This window comes from Lepidochelys olivacea, assembly GCF_965140295.1.
Source record: "Lepidochelys olivacea isolate rLepOli2 genome assembly, chromosome: 1".
In the NCBI taxonomy this organism is placed as follows: domain Eukaryota; kingdom Metazoa; phylum Chordata; order Testudines; family Cheloniidae; genus Lepidochelys; species Lepidochelys olivacea.
The window spans coordinates 307,321,006-307,329,907 of record NC_140411.1 but is presented as its reverse complement, the minus strand read 5'-3'; positions in this window follow the sequence as shown (position 1 = coordinate 307,329,907).

Here is an 8,902-nt window from a genome sequence, read left to right as displayed (position 1 = left end):
AGCAAATCCAGTTAACCCCCAGCTGTCTTGATTTTATACTCTGTATAAAGGGTTAACTACACTCTGCCTGTCTAAAGTCCTCCTGCAGTGTCAACTGGATAAAGTCTTTGTTCCGGTTTAAAACTGTTCTGCTGTGTTCTGTTAATCAGTAGCTACAGAAGGATAGAAATGTAGCGCTGGAAGGGCCCTCAGTGGTCATCCCCTCTGGCCCCCTTGCTGAGGCAGGATTACATCCCAGAGGGGGTTGCAATTGATGTTGATAAAGTGGTTCTCTTGTAGGGCGTGAAGCACTTTGGGATCCTACTAGATGAAAGCTGTTGTAAAGCATTATCACTGTTCATGAAAGTATATGGTTGTAATGGACTGAGTTGTTCTCTAGAAGTCACTGATGTAGAGGGACATCACAGGAAACACTATTCCTGGATTTCACTCGATAATTATTTATGGTCACGCAAACTAAGATTTTGCTAAAAAGAATAAAACCTCATTGAGGCCCATGGCTGAATTTTTTCCCCATGAACAACAGGTTAAGTTCCTTATAGGGGATATTACCCTCAGGCAGTAGGTGACGGTCACAGATGGAGACAGAAAAGCAGGCTTCATGGATGAGTCCAGTCCTATGTGTTTGTATATTTGTCTAGTTCAACTGATGGACTTGCATTCTGCTATAGTTCAGATCTGAAAAACGACAGTGTCGCATGGGCAGTGACCCCAATCATTTGTTTTGGAAGCTGGTTTACGCCACCAGATTACATGCCTATTCCTTAACAATGGGTTCCTATGTGAGATCTTCCCACCTTTCACTGCTGCTTTATTAAAGAAATGAAACGAACTGTGTTTCAGGTTTTCTCCTCCACTGTTTTGGTTGTGTCCTTCTGTATTATGTTTGGTCCCCTTGGCAGGTGGCAAGCTGGAAGGAAATTGAGAGTTAAGTCTGCCACAGCATCAACTGCAGCACATATGCTCATCCATAGGGAAGCCTCACACTGCAATTCTGCCTTCACTGCAAATTTCCTTTCCTTGTCAGTTTTTATCAAAATGTTAAATTTTAAACACAGTGGTTGAGTTGTGTGGCTAACTCCTCCCATTGCCTTTGTAGCCCTCCCTGCAGTGTGTTCATTTTCTTAGGCTTCTGTAATGCTAGTGTAACGCCTACTACCATTGGTCCATTGCAACACCATAATGGCATCCCTGGTGGACCTTTGCACTGAAATCATTTCCCCCATCAGAACACACAGTGGAATAGGACAGAAATGAAATCCCTGGATATCTTAATTTCATAGTGGGCTTGACCCTACTCTCATTGAAGTTGATGGGAGCTTTGTCATTAACTTCAATGTGAGCAGAATCAGGCCCCATGTTATTACTAAGGGACAATATTCCAAACTGAAGGCAACGTTAGCAAAGGAAAAATATGTCTGCTTTTTGTTTATGCTATAGATGGCTAAAGAAGGCCTCAGTGTTTTTTCATTTTTATGCATCCGATGAAGTGAGCTGTAGCTCATGAAAGCTTATGCTCAAATAAATTGGTTAGTCTCTAAGGTGCCACTAGTACTCCTTTTCTTAAGGCCAAAAAAAGTGATTCCCCCCTCCCCGCCCCATCCTTAATAATCAGTTGTATTGAATAATAGAGCTGGGAAGTGATTTTTATGCACACTATTTAAAAAGCTGTGTGGATTGTTGTTTTTATTAATACCTCTTAACTCAAATGACCAACATCCCATTACAAGAAAAGAAGCCCTTATTAAAGGTATAAACACTCAATCCTTCAAGCAGAATTGTCAAAGCGCAATCTATATCTCTGGGTTCCTCAACACATTTGCAAGACCCAGATACTGTCAGATTGGACCATTCTGATCTTGTTAGGCAGTTTCTCCCACTTTATTTGTCATTTCAAAATGATGTTACATTTAATTTATAGTGAGTTAAAACAATAAAAAGCTGCTTTTGTTTAAGAGTAGAATACAATCCCATTAATGTTGTGTCTGAGAAAAAAGCACCCCTAAATATCTTGAGGAGACAAAAATATTAAGCCATAGGCATCTTATTCAATAAAAAACAATTCAGAGATGTTAACATCAGAAGCAGTTTCCTAATTTCCAGAATGAGCATCTCTGTGTTAAGCCAGGATGTCAGAAAAGCCTTCTATCGTCATAATCAAAGAACCTGGACTGCTTTTAATCTGAGTAAGCGTAACTTCACAAGAAAAACATCAGTGGCAGAAAAGACTAAAATGATAGTCTCAGCCCTAGACAAAAGAAACTCCTTTTATCACCTTGAGTAGCATTAGCAATGTTTAGCGGTATAATGAAATTAAATATTTTTTGGATAATGTCCATCACTCATTACTGGTTGTATGGGATGTGAATGTTAAAATATACTAGCAACAGAACCCTATAAAGACATTTTTTGGGTAACCTAAAATTTCTCAGCTGAAAGGGAAGCCTCAAATTCTTTTGAAGCATTTAAGGGTATGTTTACACTATGAAATTAGGTTGAATTTATAGAAGTCGGTTTTTTTAGAAATCATTTTTATATAGTCGATTGTGTGTGTCCCCACACAAAGTGCTCTAAATGCATTAACTCAGCGGAGTGCTTCCACAGGACCGAGGCTAGCGTCGACTTCTGGAGCGTTGCACTGTGGGTAGCTATCCCACAGTTCCCGCAGTCTCCGTCGCCCACTGGAATTCTGGGTTGAGATCCCAATGCCTAATGGCGCAAAAATATTGTCGTGGGTGGTTCTGGGTACATATTGTCAGGCCTTCCCTCTTTCCGTGAAAGCAACGGCAGACAATCGTTTTGCACCGTTTTTCCTGGGTTACCTGTGCAGACGCCATACCACGGCAAGCATGGAGCCCACTCAGCTCACTGTCACTGTACGTCTCCTGAGTGCTGGCAGATGTGGTACTGAATTGCTACACAGCAGCACCTCATTGCCTTGTGGCGGCAGACAGTGCAATAGTCATGATAACCATCGTCATCATGTCCTAGGTGCTCTTGGCCGCCTCAGTAAGGTCAGTCAGGAGCGCCTAGGCAGACATGGGCGCAGGGACTGAAATAGGAGTGACTCGACCAGGTCATTCTCTTTAGTCCTGCCGGCAGTTCTATTGCACCATCTTCTGGCGAGCAGGCAGGAGATGAGGATGGCTAGCAGTCCTACTGCACCGTCTGCTGCCAGCCAAAGATGTAAAAGATAGATGGAGTGGATCAAAACAAGAAATAGACCAGATTTGTTTTGTATTCATTTGCTCCCCCTCCCTTCCTCTGTGAAATCAACAGCCAACAATCGTTGCGGTGAGGTCTGTCAGGGGCACCTTGAAAAGTTTAATGGAGATTCAGTCCTGCCTGAAACACGAGACGGAGGGATAGCTCAGTGGGCTGAGCATTGGCCTGCTCAACCCAGCATTTTGAGTTCAATCCTTGAGGGGGGGCATTCTGTGTGACAGTTGTTTTTGTTTCTCCTTGATGTAAAGCCACTCCCTTTGTTGATTTTAATTCCCTGTAAGCCAACCCTGTAAACCATATCGTCAGTCGCCTCTCCCTCTGTCAGAGCAACAGCAGACAATCGTTCCGCACCTTTTTTCCATGCAGACACCATACCATGGCAAGCATGGAGCCCACTCAGATCACTTTGGCAATTTGGAGCACATTAAACACCATGTGCATTATCCAGCAGTATATGCAGCACCAGAACCTGCCAAAATGAAACCAGGCGAGTAGGCGACGTCAGCGCGGTGACAAGAGTGATGAGGACACAGACTTCTCTCAAAGCACAGGCCCTGGCAATGTGGGCATCATGGTGCTAATGGGGCAGGTTCATGCTGTGGAATGCCGATTCTGGGCCCAGGAAACAAGCACAGAGTGGTGGGACCGCATAGTGTTGCAGGTCTGGGATGATTCCCAGTGGCTGCGAAAATTTCGCATGCATAAGGGCACTTTCATGGAACTTTGTGACTTGCTTTCGCCTGCCCTGAAGCACCAGAATACCAAGATGAGAACAGCCCTCACAGTTGAGAAGCAAGTGGCAATAGCCCTGTGGAAGCTTGCAACGCCAGACAGCTACCGGTCAGTCGGGAATCAATTTGGAGTGGGCAAATCTACTGTGGGGGCTGCTATGATGCAAGTAGCCAACGCAATCAAAGATATGCTGATATCAAGGGTAGTGAGTCTGGGAAATGTGCAGGTCATAGTGGATGGCTTTGCTGCAATGGGATTCCCTAACTGTGATGGGGCCATAGACAGAACCCATATCCTTATCTTGGCACCGGAGCACCAAGCCGGCTAGTACATAAACCGCAAGGGGTACTTTTCAATAGCGCTGCAAGCACTGGTGGATCACAAGGGATGTTTCACCAACATCAACGTGGGATGGCCGGGAAAGGTACATGAAACTCGCATCTTCAGGAGCTCTGGTCTGTTTCAAAAGCTGCAGGAAGGGACTTTCTTCACAGACCAGAAAATAACCGGTGGGGATGTTGAAATGCCTATAGTTATCTTTGGGGACCCAGCCTACCCCTTAATGCCATGGGTCATGAAGCCATACACAGGCAACCTGGACAGTAGTCAGGAGCTGTTCAGCTACAGGCTGAGCAAGTGCAGAATGGTGGTAGAATGTGCATTTGGATGTTTAAAAGTGTGCTGGTGCAGTTTACTGACTCGCTTAGACCTCAGCGAAAGCAATATTCTCATTGTTATTACTGTGTGCTGTGTGCTCCACAATATCCGTGAGAGTAAGGGGGAGACTTTTATGGCAGGGTGGGAGGTTGAGGCAAATTGCCTGGCCCCTGGTTATGTACAACCAGACACCAGGGCAGTTAGAAGAGCATAGGAGGGTGCAGTGCGCATCAGAGAAGCTTTGAAAACCAGTTTCATGACTGGACGGGCTACGGTGTGAAAGTTCTGTTTGTTTCTCCTTGATGAAACCTGCCCCCCGCTTGGTTCACTCTACTTCCCTGTAAGCTAACCACCCTCCCCTCCCCCTTTCAATCACCGCTTACAGAGCCAATAAAGTCATTGTTGCTTCACATTCATGCATTCTTTATTTATTCATTGCACAAATAGGGGGATAACTGCCAAGGTAGCCCGGGAGGGGTGGTGGAGGAGGGAAGAACTGGGTGGGGTGGAGGAGGGAAGGACAAGGCCACACAGCACTTTAAAACTTTAAAACTTATTGAATGCCAGCCTTCTGTTGCTTGGGCAAACCTCTGGGGTGGAGTGGCTGAGTGACCAGAGGCCCCCCCACTGTGTTCTTGGGCATCTGGGTGAGGAGGCTATGGAACTTGGGGCGGAGGGTGGTTGGTTACATCGGGGCTGTAGCAGCAGTCTGTGCTCCAGCTGCCTTTCCTGCAGCTCAACCATATGCTAGAGCATATTAGTTTGATCCTCCAGCAGTCTCAGCATTGAATCCAGCCTCCTCTCATCATAAAAAGGTACACTCACCAGAGGTTCCTTCTCCACCTGGCGGGTCCAGGAGGCAGGCTTGGGTGGGTTCGGGAGGTACTGGTTCCAGGTCCAGGGTGAGAAACAGTTCCTGGCTGTCGGGAAAACCGGTTTCTCCGCTTGCTTGCTGTGAGCTATCTACAACCTCATCATCCTCGTCCCCAAAACCTGCTTCCGTGTTGCCTCCCTCTCCATTGATGGAGTCAAAGCACATGGTTGGGGTAGTGGTGGCTGCACCCCCTAAAATGGCATGCAGCTCATCATAGAAATGGCATGTTCGGGGCATTGACCCAGGGCGCTGTTTGCCTCTCTGGTTTTCTGGTAGGCTTGCCTCAGTTCCTTAAGTTTCACGCGGCACTTCTTCGGGTCCCTGTTATGGCCTCTGTCCTTCATGCCCTGGGAGATTTTGACAAATGTTTTGGCATTTTGAAAACTGGAACATAGTTCTGATAGCACAGATTCCTCTCCCCATACAGCGATCAGATCCCATACCTCCTGTTCAGTCCATGCTGGAGCTCTTTTGCAATTATGGAACTCCATCATGGTCATCTCTGCTGATGAGCTCTGCAGCTTGCCATGCTGGCCAAACAGGAAATGAAATTCAAAAGTTCACGGGCCTTTTCCTGTCTACCTGGCCAGTGCATCTGAGCTGAGAGTGCTGTCCAGAGCGGTCACAATGGAGCACTCTGGGATAGCTCTCGGAGGCTAATACTGTCGAATTGCAGCCACACTACCCCAAATTCAACCCGGCAAGGCCGATTTCAGCGCTAATCCCCTTTTTGGGGGTGGAGTAAAGCAATTGATTTTAAGAGCCTGGTAAGCTGAAAAAAAGGGCTTCGTCATGTGGATGGGTGCAGGGTTAAATTCGACCTCAACTCCTAGTGTAGACCAGGGCTAAGACAAATATTTGTCTGAAAAGGCTAATAATTTACACTATAATTTGCTGTTTTATGGTGCATTTCATTGTAGTATCTTTGCACACTGCAAACATTTTGTGTCCATGTGTGTATTTATATATGCCTTTATGCTAATTATAATTTGGTGACCCGAAATATTGTCATTGTAACAGCTTTTCATTTCTTTGAAAGTTTGGCTATATTTAAATTTAGTCTGAGAGACTGTTGAGCTGGCTAGAGTAAATAATGCAAAGCCTACCCTGACCTTTACATTAAAGGGGCATTAAGATTGTGACATAATGCTGCTCCCCCAAACCAGAAAAACCAGAAAGGTAGCCTTCAGGTAGTCACACTTCGCCATCTTAGTTACAAATTACTTCCATTGAGAGGTATATCAAGCTGTGCTGTCTTAAAAAAAATTCCTTCCTTCAGCTGTCTCTGTGTGCGTTTGTGCATATAAACATATTTGTATGTATATATTGGTTACTGTAATTCTTCTAGTTTTCTTCATTTTGATTGGCTGGGTAGATTTGTTCATTCTTTTGTTAAGTGTGTGGGAGTATTTAGTGCACGGATGCCCTGGTGGCATTCACACAGATACCATGGCAGTCATCCATATTACACGTATGCTGCACAGTTTTGTGTCTTTAATTGTCTAAAGGATTGTCACAAAATTACAATGAAATATGCATTGGTAACAAGCAGATTGTAAATTAATAGGGAGGAAATGCCCAATTCATTCTGGACCTATTAATTGGATATTTATATTATGTAATACAATTTATTTTGCTAGAGCACATACTTAGCTGGCCCAGTGACAGAAGACAAACAGCCCTTAGCAAGTGTCCTAGAAGCTGCTTTTTAAAGCAAGTCAGTGATAAATTAAAACAAGAGAGCCCAATGGTGTGACCTCATAACAGCCATACTGGGGCAGACCAAAGGTCCATCTAGCCCAGTATCCTGTCTTCCGACAGTGGCCAATGCCAGGTGCCCCAGAGGGAATGAACAGAACATGTAATCATCATGTGATCAATCCCATATCCCATTCCCAGCTTCTGGCAAACAGAGGCTAGGGACACCATCCTGGCTAACAGCCATTGATGGACCTATCCTCCATGAACTTACCTAGTTCTTTTTTGAACCCTGTTATAGTCTTGGCCTTTACAACATCCTCTGGCAAAGAGTTCCACGGACTGACTACGTGTTGTATGAAAAAATACTTCCTTTTGTTTGTTTTAAACCTGCTGCCTACTACTTTCATTTGGTGAGCCCCCTAGATCTCGTGTTATGAGAAGGAGTAAATAACACTTCCTTATTTACTTTCTCCACAGGTCATGATTGTATAGCTCTCTATCATATCCCCCATAGTTGTCTCTTTTTACAAGCTGAAAAGTCCCAGTTTTATTAATCTCTTCTCATATGGCAGCCAGTCCACACCCCTTAATCATTTTTGTTGCCCTTTTTTGAACCTTTTCCAATTCCAATATATCTTTTTTGAGACAGGCCAACCACATCTGCACAGTTTGCTTTAAGTGTAATGCTGGTGCTTCTTTTGAGTACCATGTTTGCGGTAAAGTGGGGGGGGGGAAGAAATAAGATTTAACTATGTTCATGTCTCCTGCTATTGGCTTCATCAGTTTGTCACCTTTTCTTCATCCCAACTACTACAGCGAGCGTTCTGTCTTCACGCATTGATTTCCTCCCTGGTAAATAGAACCTTTCTATAGTTAATCAGGGTCATTCAGCTGGGTGATATTTTTTGAAAAATTGTAACCTTTCGGTGCATGTTTGAATGTAGATAAATTTAATCAACATATAGCAGCAGCAATGTGCCACTTTAATCTTGGGGAAGATTTTGAGAAGCTAACAGCTACCCACCCACTGTACAATGACTCTCAAAGTATGTTCTGTGCTTCCCTGCCTCATGGAATTCAAGTGAAGGGTAGAAGATGATGGCAGCTGCGCTGCTTGGAAAAAAAAATCACTTTTATTATTCTAGGGCCCAAGGACAACTTATAGACCCTAATATAAAAAAAAGCAGTGTGAATCCTCTGTAATTCCCACTACATATAGGTTCAATAACCACACACACAAAGGGGTGATGTAAGCCCAGTAATTAAAAAAAAATGTCCAGAGACCATGCAGAGCTCTTGAACACTAGGACAGGTTCCTGCTCAAGATCGACTCATGATGGTATGTATTTAAAGTGAAAGTGTAACTGCAACATCATCAATTTCCTTGGACTTGCCCTGGTGTGTAACAAGCAGAAATAGATGGACTACCTTTGGGGTGGCTTATTAGAGGGGGAGATGTCTGCTTAATATTGTACTGCAATTGGAGTGGATTCATTTGAAAAAAGAAAAGAAATAAAACTCAGGAGCTTAACCATGACACTATCCAAAGACTGATGGGGGGAGGAAGGGGTGTTCAGTGTAATTGAGAGTTCATACAGAGTTTAGCATTATATACATAATCTGAAGGGGAAATGCTGTTGGGTCTTGACTTAGTGTGCTGCAGGCGTGGCTGGGGAGTGAATACGAAGGGTCTCTAACCCGCCCAGCGCATGC